The sequence below is a fragment of the Petromyzon marinus genome, unplaced genomic scaffold, assembly GCF_048934315.1.
Source record: "Petromyzon marinus isolate PM22_M1 ecotype Great Lakes invasive population unplaced genomic scaffold, UKy_Petmar_22M1.pri1.0 PM_Scaffold_1, whole genome shotgun sequence".
Classification (NCBI taxonomy): Eukaryota; Metazoa; Chordata; class Hyperoartia; order Petromyzontiformes; family Petromyzontidae; genus Petromyzon; species Petromyzon marinus.
The window spans coordinates 2030187-2042485 of NW_027423057.1; positions in this window are offsets into that span (position 1 = coordinate 2030187).

Consider the following 12299-nt stretch of genomic DNA (forward strand, 5'->3'; position numbering starts at 1 on the left):
CGGCACCTGTTGAGGGCTAGGACTGTGGCACACACAGATAGGGGATGGTTGGCCATATTGAAGCAGGTACACACGGCACCAGGTACTCATTTGAGGCTGATTTGTACTAGGGGATGCCCAGTACCGGTTCAGATAATCCTCACTGATGTTGGCCGTGAATTGGAATCAAACTCGCATTAGCAGGTTTGTAGCTGAGCACGCTAACCGCTACACCACTGCTCCCCCCACACGTACAAGACACACACGTGTACACACATAAAACATACGATGGCTGCCATTCGCCAGATCACCAAGTAGCCAATCGCCCCCCCTCTCCTGGCTCCCCCCCATAGCCTACAACTTCAAGAAAGGAGGGGGGAATCACGAGCGGGTGAACGGCCAGTTGGAAATACCTCCATGCAGCACGGGAGGTGGTCGTCGCAGCTGTCCGACTGGAATAAATTCCTGCCGGTCGCCAACTTCGCCACTGTGCAGCCCAGTGCCCACATGTCCACTGCACACGTTAATCTGTAGCCCAGCAATACCTCCGGAGAGAGGTATTGCAGGGTCCCACCCACATGCAGAGCTGCACAACAACAACAAATATATATGTAGGTGTGTGTGTATACTCACTGTGTCATGAACAGCATCGTTATCACACACTGTCACATGTACAGACACTAAGAGACTTGCACACACACACACACTGGAACACAGACACACCCACAGGCAGAAACTCACACCCAGGTGAGGTTACTCACGTTGCCTTTTCACAAAAAAGCTGGTGCCAAAGTCCGTGACCCTGACGGTGCCGGTTACGGGATCCTTGAGTAGAACATTTTCCTAAAGGAAGAAAGGCAGAAGGAATTCACACTCGGAGGTTACGCCGATAGCATTCAGCCAGCAGTGGATCAATCACGTACCACGGTACAAGCTAAACAGGGGAACTAGGTGAGGCGTAGCGCCGTCATCAACCTTGAGTCCAGTGCAACATTCGCTGTTTTCTGACAGCTGCCACTGGGGGTGCCCCTTTCAAATGCGTCAAGATGAGCGATGTTAGTCGAGGCTCTATAGACAACTTATCCTAGTTGCTCAGCTGCCCGATAACGAGTTACGGACCAAAAACCACGCTCGAGGGCGCATGGATTTCGTGACGCCTTCCACCGCGCGTTTGTCTTGGGAAGTTTTCCATTCACAGCATGGAAGCTGACAACGGGCAGCTGTCAGTTCAAACGCGTGTTTGGCACGTTTTGAAAATCATTCTTTTCAGCTCCGGTTTGTGTTTCCCAAAGTTTGGGGCAACGCTGTGATCTACATTGCTAGTTTTATCTGTGGTGAGTCCCCCAATAGCGACACGACTCTACACGACAGTTTAATTCATACCAGATCATCACCAGAGGTAACGTGACCCTGCTTCCTTCCAGATAGACGGACAGAGCTAACACATCGACCCTGTGACCAACGTGGTTAGTTTTCTCTATGGACCGAGTCCCCAATAATGACACAACTCCGGAACAAAGTCACGCTGAATGCTGTGTCCACTCACTGGCTTGATGTCCGCATGGATGATGCTCCTGGCCTTGGTGTGGCAAAGGAACTTGAGGATGCCCCTGGTGTAAGTTTTCACCATCCCCATGTGCAATTTCCGGAACCCCGCTTCCGTAATCACATCATAGAGGCTCTCCCTGTGAAAGAGGCAGCAGCAGCAACAACAATGACAACAACGAAGCAGCGTCAGTGTCATACCCTGCAATACTGCGTGGATTCTGATAACGACAATATTAATATTATATTTGCACATTCACGACTAATATGATTCATAGCTCAGTGTGGGTTTAGGTCATCGGTTTGCTGATGAACCAAATCAGTTAGCACATCTGTCCACTTGCTTTCATTGGCTCTGTTTCCGGGTGGTGGAATTATCCATTAGGAGATACAAACTCCACGCAGAAAGGCGTCCGAGTTGAGAATCGAAGTCAGGGATTTTCACCGAGGGGCACAAGCGTCACCACTGCGCTGCAGCCAACCTGCTGATCGAGTGGAGGCGTGGCTATATAAAAGTGGGCAGGGCTGATTGAGAAAAGAGGAGTGGCCTCGTGCACCCGGGACACATGACAGCTCCACAGTACCGCAATGCGTGGGTGGCACAGGAATCCCAAAAGTAACATCTAGCCCCGGTGGTGTGACGTTACCACCCTCCCCTGGTGTGGAAGAGATCGGGGCTTTGATCCCGACCGTGACGCATGTATATTTTGAGTTTGCATGTTCTACCCCTGGTCACGTGGATTTTTCTCCGGGTTCTCTGGTTTGTCCCTCCACATTTAGAAACTTGTGTTTAGAGTATTTGGCTGCTATACATTTCCACATAAGCCACTTTTTTTAGCTATAATTTGTAACCAGGCCGCTTGTGAAAAATAACTGATAGGGCAGTGGGCTTTACCTGTTAAATAAAAGTTTTAGTTTAGCTAATGTAGTTAACCACGCTATGGGGGGTGGGGGGGCGGTGGGAACACATGGTACGTACTTCAACAGCTCCAGGACAATGCAGTGGTGTCCTCTGAAGTCAAAATGGTTCAGGACTTTGATAACGTTGTACTCCTCATCACTGCCCTCGCCCTGAAGTTCCAGAGCCATCTGGAGCTCCTTTCTCTGAAATTTATCATCCTTGGAGCTGTGCAGAGAAAATCCACAAATGAATCATGACTTAGACTTGCTAAAGGAATGACCAGAAACAAATTCTATTCCGAATTAAATAAATAAATATGCGTTCCCCAAGTGTAATGGCATTGTGAGTTCCGATAGCGCGCTCAGTGGAAGGTTCCAGAAAGGATCGGGAAGAGGATCAAATAAGCAAGGGATAGAAGGGGGTTTGGGGTGTTGCCTGAACGTAGTGATTCCCTAATGTGTGAATTGAGCCGACTCCGAGCATGGCCCCAGCCACACTCAGGATTCCCAGAAGCTCAGCCAAGCCACGGCTGAGCCACTCATGTATCTTTAACAGCAGCTGAGCGGCTCAAGCCTGAGCCAAACCACGGCTGAGCGAGAGCTGAGCCTGAGTTTTAGAGACTGAGCCACAGCTGAGTCGTGACTGAATGTGGCTCTCACAGAGCAAGGCATTATAACGTGGAATATCATGGGACCTCCTTTGCCAGTACCAAAATATCAGAATAGATTTTCCATTTTTTTCTGGCAACAAAAAAGGTGTTAAGATGTTAAAACACCAATCTGAAACCTTTTACAAGGAATCATGTCTGCATTAACCATAATACTTGTGGTCAGAATGCAAACAAAAACATACTCTGATAATATATGCATTGTCTTTGAAACTGATTGGTCCACACCAGAGACAGCTTTCTTTTGAGCCTCGTCTCAAAAACGATGTTAGACCAGAGGACGCCAAAAGGCGTACAGCACAAAGACAAGCGTTATCAGAGTAATGAGAGCTCAGGGTGAACGGCTACATCATGGACCTTCTTTGGGAGTATATTTTGGTATTGGCAAAGGAGGTCCCATGATGTAGCTGCTATAACGCAGAACGCACACGTTATAACACGGAACACGCCCGTTATGACATGGGACAACCCCATTACAGCGTGGAACACGCCTTTTATAGCGTGGAACGTGCCCATGATAACATGGAAGGCTCCCATTATAACACGGACCGCACCCATTATAATCCGGAATGCTTCTGTTCTAATGCAGGACAGCGCCCATTATAACGTGGAATGTGCCCGCTATAAAATTGCAAAGCTGAGCGGTATGACACAGTAGGCGGAATGCGGAATGATCACGTGACGTGACAGCATGCCCTCCGTTATTGATCTCTTTACATCACTGTGTGCGTGTATTTTATCTTGCAAAACTTTATCGTTACATTATATATGGGGATATTATGTTTGCTTAATGTGCTTTCCCTTAATGCGGCACTTTTCAGGAATGCATCTACCGGGTTAAATGAAGACTTAATGTAATGTAAGAGTGAACTGATCCAGAACAGGGGGAGAACATACAAACTCCACACAGGAGGACACCCGAGTCAGGAGTCGAACCGGGGACCCTCTACGTGAGGCACGACTTGTCACCACCTCATCACACGGCCGCCCACAGCACTTGACGTAACAACAACGTCGTCCTTGTGACGACACCACTCTGAATTCTTACCTCAATGGTGATCTCAAGATCTTCACTGCCACCAGGGTGTTCATCTTGTGGTCAAGGCACCGGATCACCTGGCCTTGAGCTCCATCCCCAATCTTCTTCAGCACCTCATAGCGGTAGTGAAGGTGCTCATGGTGGACCTGCACAAAATTACACAAATTTAGACTGACTATATTTTGAAAATCACAACATGTGAGCATTATTTTACGAAATAATTGCTTTTATTAAGTATTTGGTTTTCTTAAATCTGTAATTGTGGAATGCTCTGATGTCTGCTGGCCGAGTCACCCTAAAAAAAGCTCTTTAGCTCAATGGGCTTAACTTGGGAAATAAACTTCTGATTGTGAAGTGTGTGGGAGAGTGCACGTGTGCTTTCTCTGGTTGGTTGCTGCTTAAATTGCAATGACAAGAAGCCACGAACCCCGCGACCGCTGCGCCCTGTGACCGCCCCCACGGCGGGGGCTTTGTGGCGAGTCTCACCGGAATGTAATGATGTTCGTGGTCGTCGTATCCATCGTTGTTGTGTCCCCGGGATCTGTTACGGAGCGCAAAGTACCATACTTCCTGTATGGCGACAAGCTCCAGCTTCTCCCGGTGGGTCATTTGTGGGCCAAAGAGAGCCAGGATTGCTGCAGGCAAGAGAATAACAACAGCTGTCGGTGATCTTTCATTTAAGCAGCACTGCCTCAAAAAGTCTCAAGATTCCTTTTCAGGAGGTTCCTGCAGATGCTTTACAGAGAATGGGGGCGACGCTGCTGCCATTACGTCTGCTGTGTGATCCCAATTTGAGGAATTTGCAGGGGATTTGGATGTTTTGGCCAATACCAGTTATGTCCGTATGTTAAACCGTGCTTCGGCAGCCCTGCTAATCAGAAGTGAGGGGGAAAGGCAACAAACTAACAAGTTCGCAAAAATTATTGATTTAAAAGTGCATCGCTCCAGTGGCTGCCTAATGTCGGAAGAGCATTCCAGATGACTGCAGAAGCACATCTGAAAGCGTGCCATGCAGTGATCATCTTTGTTCGATGTCCAGCTATATGCAGCTCTGAGGACATCTTAGGTTGCTTGGGTTTGAAAACGGGGTTAACGAATTAGATAAATATAACACAGGTATGCCAAGAAGGATTTTATGAAATAAGAATAGCTTTTACCATTTCTGGCACAAAAACAGGTGTTAATATGTTCAAACACCAAATAGATACCTTTTGCAAGGTATCAAGTCTGCATTTACCACACGTACTTGTTGAAAAATATGCAAACAAACATGCTCCGATAATATATGGGCATTGTCTTTGAAACTGACTGGCCCGCACCAGAGACAGCCTTCTTTATGACCTTGTCTCGTCGGTGTTAGACCAGAGAACGGCAAAATTCGAACGGTACATCACCCATGCAACATGGCCACCATGAAGTCCCCCATGCATCATGGTCACTGTGACGTCCCCCTTGAAACATGACCGTCGTGATGTCCCACCATTCAGCGTGGCCATCTTGACGTCACTCATTTCTATTCTTACCTTGTGGCGATTTGCTGTGGATGGAGCCGGTGCGCGCTGAGGACAGCGCACTCCACGTGGTGCAAGACTCGCCGTTACTCCGAGCCTCTCCAGCTCGGCTGATCTACACACACAAAAACAAAGGTCCACCACAGGGGCTTGATTAAGATGTTGGAGCAAGTGCAGTGGGCGAGCACTGAGCCAGCATCTCTGACATCCTGGGCTCCACATTCAGGAGGGTCCTGCCGAGATGTTGCCAGTTCTCAGCGTTGGGATATTTGGCCAATATCAGTTGCCATGCTTGGATTTACAATGAAAGACGTGTGGATTTCGAGGTCACACGCAGGTCAATGGGATCGTTCAAACTGTTAAGAGGAGTGAGTGGGACTCGGGCCGGACGAGCCATGGCTAGGAGGGACAACAATGGCTCACGGTCAAGAATAATAACGGAGCGACAACCAAGGAACAGAACACATCAGAGAGGAGAGCCGCCAGAGAGATGGTGCGACGAAATCGGCGCTTGGCGGATTATTCCATCACAGGATGTGAGGGGTAGTAGGGTCTCAGGGAGGGAGGCGTTCATCCATCAGTGGATAGATAACAGCGCTGTAGATGCTCACGCGTAGACGGGCACGTACACCAACAGGATCTCGGAGAGACACTCTGATAGACCCGCACACACTTAGGCGGGCAAGGAGAAGCACACCCAGGTATACAGGTGACAGGTAGGCACACGCAGAGGGGAGAACACACGTCCACCCATACTTCACCACACGAGTCGAGGAGCCACATGTACCTCCATGGTAGCAACTTGCAGACGAGGGTGCTCAGAGCTCACGGTGTCTCTCGCGCGGTCCGGGTCTCTGCGTGGAGAGCGGCAGACAGAGGCAAGGGACACGCAGAGTTGAAGGGGCATGACACACCCACGTCTAAACCCACGTCACGTCACAATGCGGACTCTCATCAACACGGACTCACATCCTCACCAGTCACACAATACGAAAAATACAAAAAACAACAACTGCCATTCGCCACTAAGTAGCGGTGATGTGACCACGGCGCCTGTGCCAGGCCAGGTGCACTTTGAGACCACGTGAAGTGCCGAAGGCTCACTGACAGGCGGTCACAGGTCAGACCCAGGTGCCATGAGTTGTCTGACTGAGATGACTGTGCCAACTTGCTGCATTTTAGATGCCCGGCTCAAAGGTTGTTGTCGTGAGCGTTGCTCCTCTGTTCGGACACCACTACTAACACTACTCCTAACACCACCAACACCACCACTACGAACACCACCACTACGAACACCACCACTACGAACACCACTACTACGAACACCACTACTAACACCACAATTAACACCACGAACAAAGATCCCCCGTATAGCCTTAACAGACTGTTGGGGTAAGTGCTGTCCGCGAGCACCTATGAAGGCCGCCACGGCACACGAGGGGGTGGGTAGCCAACACCACGCCCGGCCGCCTTTGTCTCCCCAGTGGCAATGTTTGCACCTCGCACCAGATACTCATTTAAGGCTGAGTCAATCTAGGGTGAGGCCCAGGACCAGTTCAGATAATCGTCACCAATGTTGACTGTGAGCGGGAATCAAACCCAGGTCGCCAGGTTCTTAGCGCAGCGCGCTAACTGCTACACTACCCCACTAACACCATCACTAACACCACTACTAACACCACCACCAATAATACCACCAACACTAACACCACCACTAAGACCACCACGAACACCACTACCAGCACCAATAATACCACCATCACTAACACCACCACGACTAACACCAGCAACAAAAATTCCACCATCACTAACACCAACAACAACAATCGCCATTCGCCACTAAGTGGCGGTGATGTCACCACGACGCTTGTGCCAGGCCATGTGCACCTTGAGGCCACGTGAAGTGTCGAACGCCCGCCCGCTGGCAGGAGGTCACGGGGCAGACCCAGGTGCCACAGGTCGACTGAGTGAGATGACTGGCTGATGCACCACCTGTGCCCCTTACTGTGCCAACTTGCTGTGCTTTAGCCATCCGGCGCTCTGCTCGTTGTTGTGAGCGTCGTTCCTGCGCTCTCCGTTGTTGTTGGAGGGCGACTGCCTCCAACTGCCCAGTAGCGTCCTTCACGAGCCTCTTCCACAGAGGCCGATCTTGACACAGCTGGTACCAGTTATCGGCAAGTCCACTCAGCTCCACATCCTGCTGTACCACATCATTCTATCTCTTCTCTAGCCCGTGCTGCGTCCCTTCAGCCCCCTCGATCCGGCCAAATAAAAGCTGCTTGGGCATGCGGTGATTGGGCATGCGGGCTACATGGCCCAGCCAACGCAGCCTTGCCTGCCGGAGGAGCTCACTGATGAGGCTTTGTCCAGATCTTTCGAGGATTTGTGAGTTCCTCACACAATCCAGCCTGGTTAAACCCAGGATTGATCAGAGGCAGGCCAGCCTCAACGTTTCTAACCGGCAAAGATGTTCCATTAGGGGGGTCCACGTTTCACAAGCGTAGGGAAGGGAGGGAATGACTGTGGCTGAGAAGACCCGAAGCTTCGTGTGGAGCGACAGACCAGGTAGCTTCCACACAGCGTTACGCAACTGCTGAAAAGATAATGCCGCTCGACTGATTCGAGTGAGACCTCTGCTGTTAAACCGGAGACGGTCATGAGCACACTGCCCAGGTATGGGAAACTTTCCACTCTCTCCACAACTGCCCCATCACCGATTGGGAGTTGTGGAGGTGGAGTGCCCGATGGTACAATATACCCAGGCAGGTGCTTCGTTTTGGTGGGGCTGATGGTAAGGCCCCACCTCTTAGTGGCACACTCCAGTTTTAGCAGCAGCGCCTCCAACTCCTCCTCTGAGTGAGCCGCAATTATCACATCATCGGCATACATAACGTGGTTGACCAATAGGGAGCCATCCCTTGACGGCATCCGGGCATTGATCAGCCTCCCACTGTATCTGTACCAGATGGAAATTCCTCCGGTACAGCTACTGAAGGCCTCACAAACTACGTGGTCGAAATAGATGTTAAATAATGTTGGAGCCAGAGGACATCCCTGTCGCACCCCAAGGTGAACAGGGAATGGCTCCGACTCCCGGCAATGTAGTTTTACCCGGGTCCGCTCACCATAATGAAGGTCCATAAAGATCGTGAGCAGCGGGTCAGGGACTCCGAAAGCACGAAGAACCCAGAGCCCAGGCCTACTGATGGTGTCATAGGCCTTTACCAGGCCAATAAAGCAGAGATGTAGGTCTTGTTGGAATTCCCTACACCTCTGCTTTAGCAAACGGACAGAAAATATGGCATCTGTGCAGGACCACCCTTTCCTGAAACCACAGTGGGGCTCCGCAAGCCTCTCCTCAGCATGCCTGGTAAGGCAGTGTTGAATAATCCTTGCCAGGACCTTTCCCGGCACACTGAGGAGTGAGATGCCCCTGTAGTTGTTACAGTCTGTGCGGTCTCCCTTCTTAAAGATGGGGACCACCATGGCATCCAATCACCTCACTTACACCACCATCACTAATACCACCAACACCACCATCACTAACACCAGTAACACCACCACTATCACCACTACTAACAACCACAATCACTAACACCACCATCACTAACACAACTAACACCACCACCATCACGAGCACCCCCACCACTAATACCACCAACATTAACACCACCACTCCTCCCCCTGCCAGTATGGGACACCAAAGACAAAGATCCCCGTAGAGACTTAACAGGCTGTAGGGGCAAGTGCTGTTAGCCAGCAGTACGTATGAAGGCCGGCACGACACACGAGGGGGTTGGATTGCCAGCACCACGCCCGGCCGCCTTTGTCTCCCCAGTGGCGATCTTTACACACCACACCAGGTACTCATTCGAGGTTGAGTCGATCTAGGGGAGGCCCAGCACCGGTTCAGATAATCGTTACTGCTGTTGGCCTTTAGAGGGAATCCAACTCGGGGTCGCCGGGTTCATAGCACGGCGCGCTGTCAGCTCTACGACCGTTCCACACACACACAGACTCACACAGAGCCTCGCACACATACAGACTCACACACACAGAGACTCACACAGACTCACACACACACACACAGACTCACACAGAGACTCACACACACACAGACTCACACAGAGACTCACACACACACACAGAGACTCACACACACACAGACACAGAGACTCACACACACACACAGAGACTCACACATACAAAGAGTCACACACACACACAGACTCACACATACAGAGAGTCACACAGAGAGTCACACACACAGAGACTCACACAGAGAGTCACACACACAGAGAGTCTCACACACACACACAGACTCACACAGAGACTCACACACATACAGAGAGTCACACACACAGAGCCTCACACACAGACTCACACAGAGAGACTCACACACACACAGACTCACACAGAGAAACTCACACACACACACAGAGAGTCACACACACACAGACTCATATAGAAAGCCTCACACACACACAGACTTGCACAGAGAGACTCACACCACCACCGCCACCACTCACCCACAGCTCGGTTCCACTCCTGCTCTGGGGTCGGTCCGCGTCTCTCTAACGGCCAAACTGCCAGTCGGAAGCACGTGGCGCGAGAGGCGGGGGTGGTCCAAGGTAACCACGCCCCCCGTGACGTCAGAGCAATGAGCTCCTCCCCCTCACACCTGAGCTCCTCCCCCCCTGCCCCCCCTCGCGACCACCCCCCATGGTCCGCCATTTCTCTCCCCCTCGCTACCCCCCTGCCCCCCCTGGTGACCCCCCTTCCCCCCCCGCCCCTCCACATTCGCAACCCCCCATGCCCCCTCACAACCCCCCATGCCCCCTCACAACCCCCCATGCCCCCCCTTTTTCTCCACCTAACGAACCCCCTCTATGCTCCCCCTCACCCCCCCCTTGCCCTCCCTGCCCTCCCCCTCGTGACCCGCCCCCTCACCCCCCATGCCCCGCCCCCCTCCCCCGCTGCTACTTCCGGTCAGGCAGGGGGCGAGTGGAGGCGGCGCGCGCTGTGGATTGTGGGTGGCGAGCGGCTGATTTGGATTCCCGCTCACGGCCACCGTCAGTGGCTCGCGAAAGCTTCTGAAGCTGCGGCTCGCTGGGCCTCCTCTACGTCGACTCAGCCTGAAGGTGAGAACCTCGCGCGGTGTGCACACATCAGCAGTGGCGGCGGTGGTGGGGGGAGACAGAGGAGGAGGCGCCTGGCCCACAGCCGTCACGTCCTAGACGCCTGCTGAGTTCACGGCGCTGCTTCAAGCAGAGCCCGGCCCTGCTGCTGCTGATGATGAGGCGCTGACGGTGGAAATCGGCCCCAGAGTGGCCCTCGTGTTGAGCCATAGCTGATGAGAGGCACTCCCAGACTGCCGTGTGTTTTTATCCCTGGAGGGACGGGTTTGTTGTGGAGGCGAATCGCCTGCTGCTGGAAAAGGCATCCACTAGAGGCCGCTATATAGAGGTATTTGGTCTACTCTTCCACGCTGGTCCGGACGTGTTGGAGCAAAGTGGCCATGCCCACACTTTACCCCATCACACGCAGGGCGTTAGCTCGCTGGACTTGCAATGCAGAGGTGCAGGTTAGATTTCATTCCCACTCACATACCCACCGACACTCACTCAGCCACCTACTCAGCCACTCTCTGGGCATCTATGAAAAAGAGCTTCATAGCTCATCGGATTCCTCCAGCAAAAACATACTGATTCTCACCCACCCACTCAGCCATTCACCCACCCACTCTGGCACTCATCCACTCACCAATTCACTCAGCCACCCACTCGGCCACCCACTCAGCCACCCACTCTCTCACCCACTTCGTCACCGGTCACCCACTGCCACCCACCCACTTGGTCACCGGTCACCCACTGCCACCCACCCACTTAGTCACCGGTCACCCACTGCCACCGGTCACTCACTCTGCCACCGGTCACTCACTCTGCCACCCACCCACTCTCTCACCAACCCACCGACTCTCTCGCCAACCCATCCACTCACCCACAGGGAGACACAAGGAGACAAGGGGACCCACATGGTGTGAGAGTGTATCAGCATCATTGTGGTTGTTGTGGTTGTTATGTTGGTTGTTATGGTTGTGGTGGTTATGGTTATATTTGTGGCAGTAGTGTTTATACTTGTGGTTATGTAGCTGGTGGTTATGATTATATTTGTGGTTACGGCGATTATGGTCGCAGTGATTGTGATTATATTTGTTGTGGTTATAACCCGCGATGTATTTCGTCGAGGATGGATGCCGCCGCGTGCAGGAGTTGGGCGAGGCGGGAGTGAGCCACCTGAAGCGCCCTCTCCGACGGTGGTGAGCCGCCGGGCGGCCGGGCAGTGAGCAGCTCGGCCGGCGTCGCTTCTCCTCCCCCTTCCGGGGCTGCCAACCCCAGTGGTGTTGAGTCGTCCTCCTCTTCCACTGGAGCCCTGGTACGAGTTTTTCTTCGCGTCTCCATTATAGCGATTCATCTTACTATTTGGCTACTTCTGACGCCAGTTGTAGTGGGTGGAACGGAGAGCGAGACTTCTTACCGAAAGAACCAAAGAGTATGAACTTATATGGTTTATTTCATCTATTTTTAGTGGTTTGCTACCATTCCCTTTGCACTCCTATCGTTTTTGTATTGTTTGTTGTGACGTTATGACCCCGTG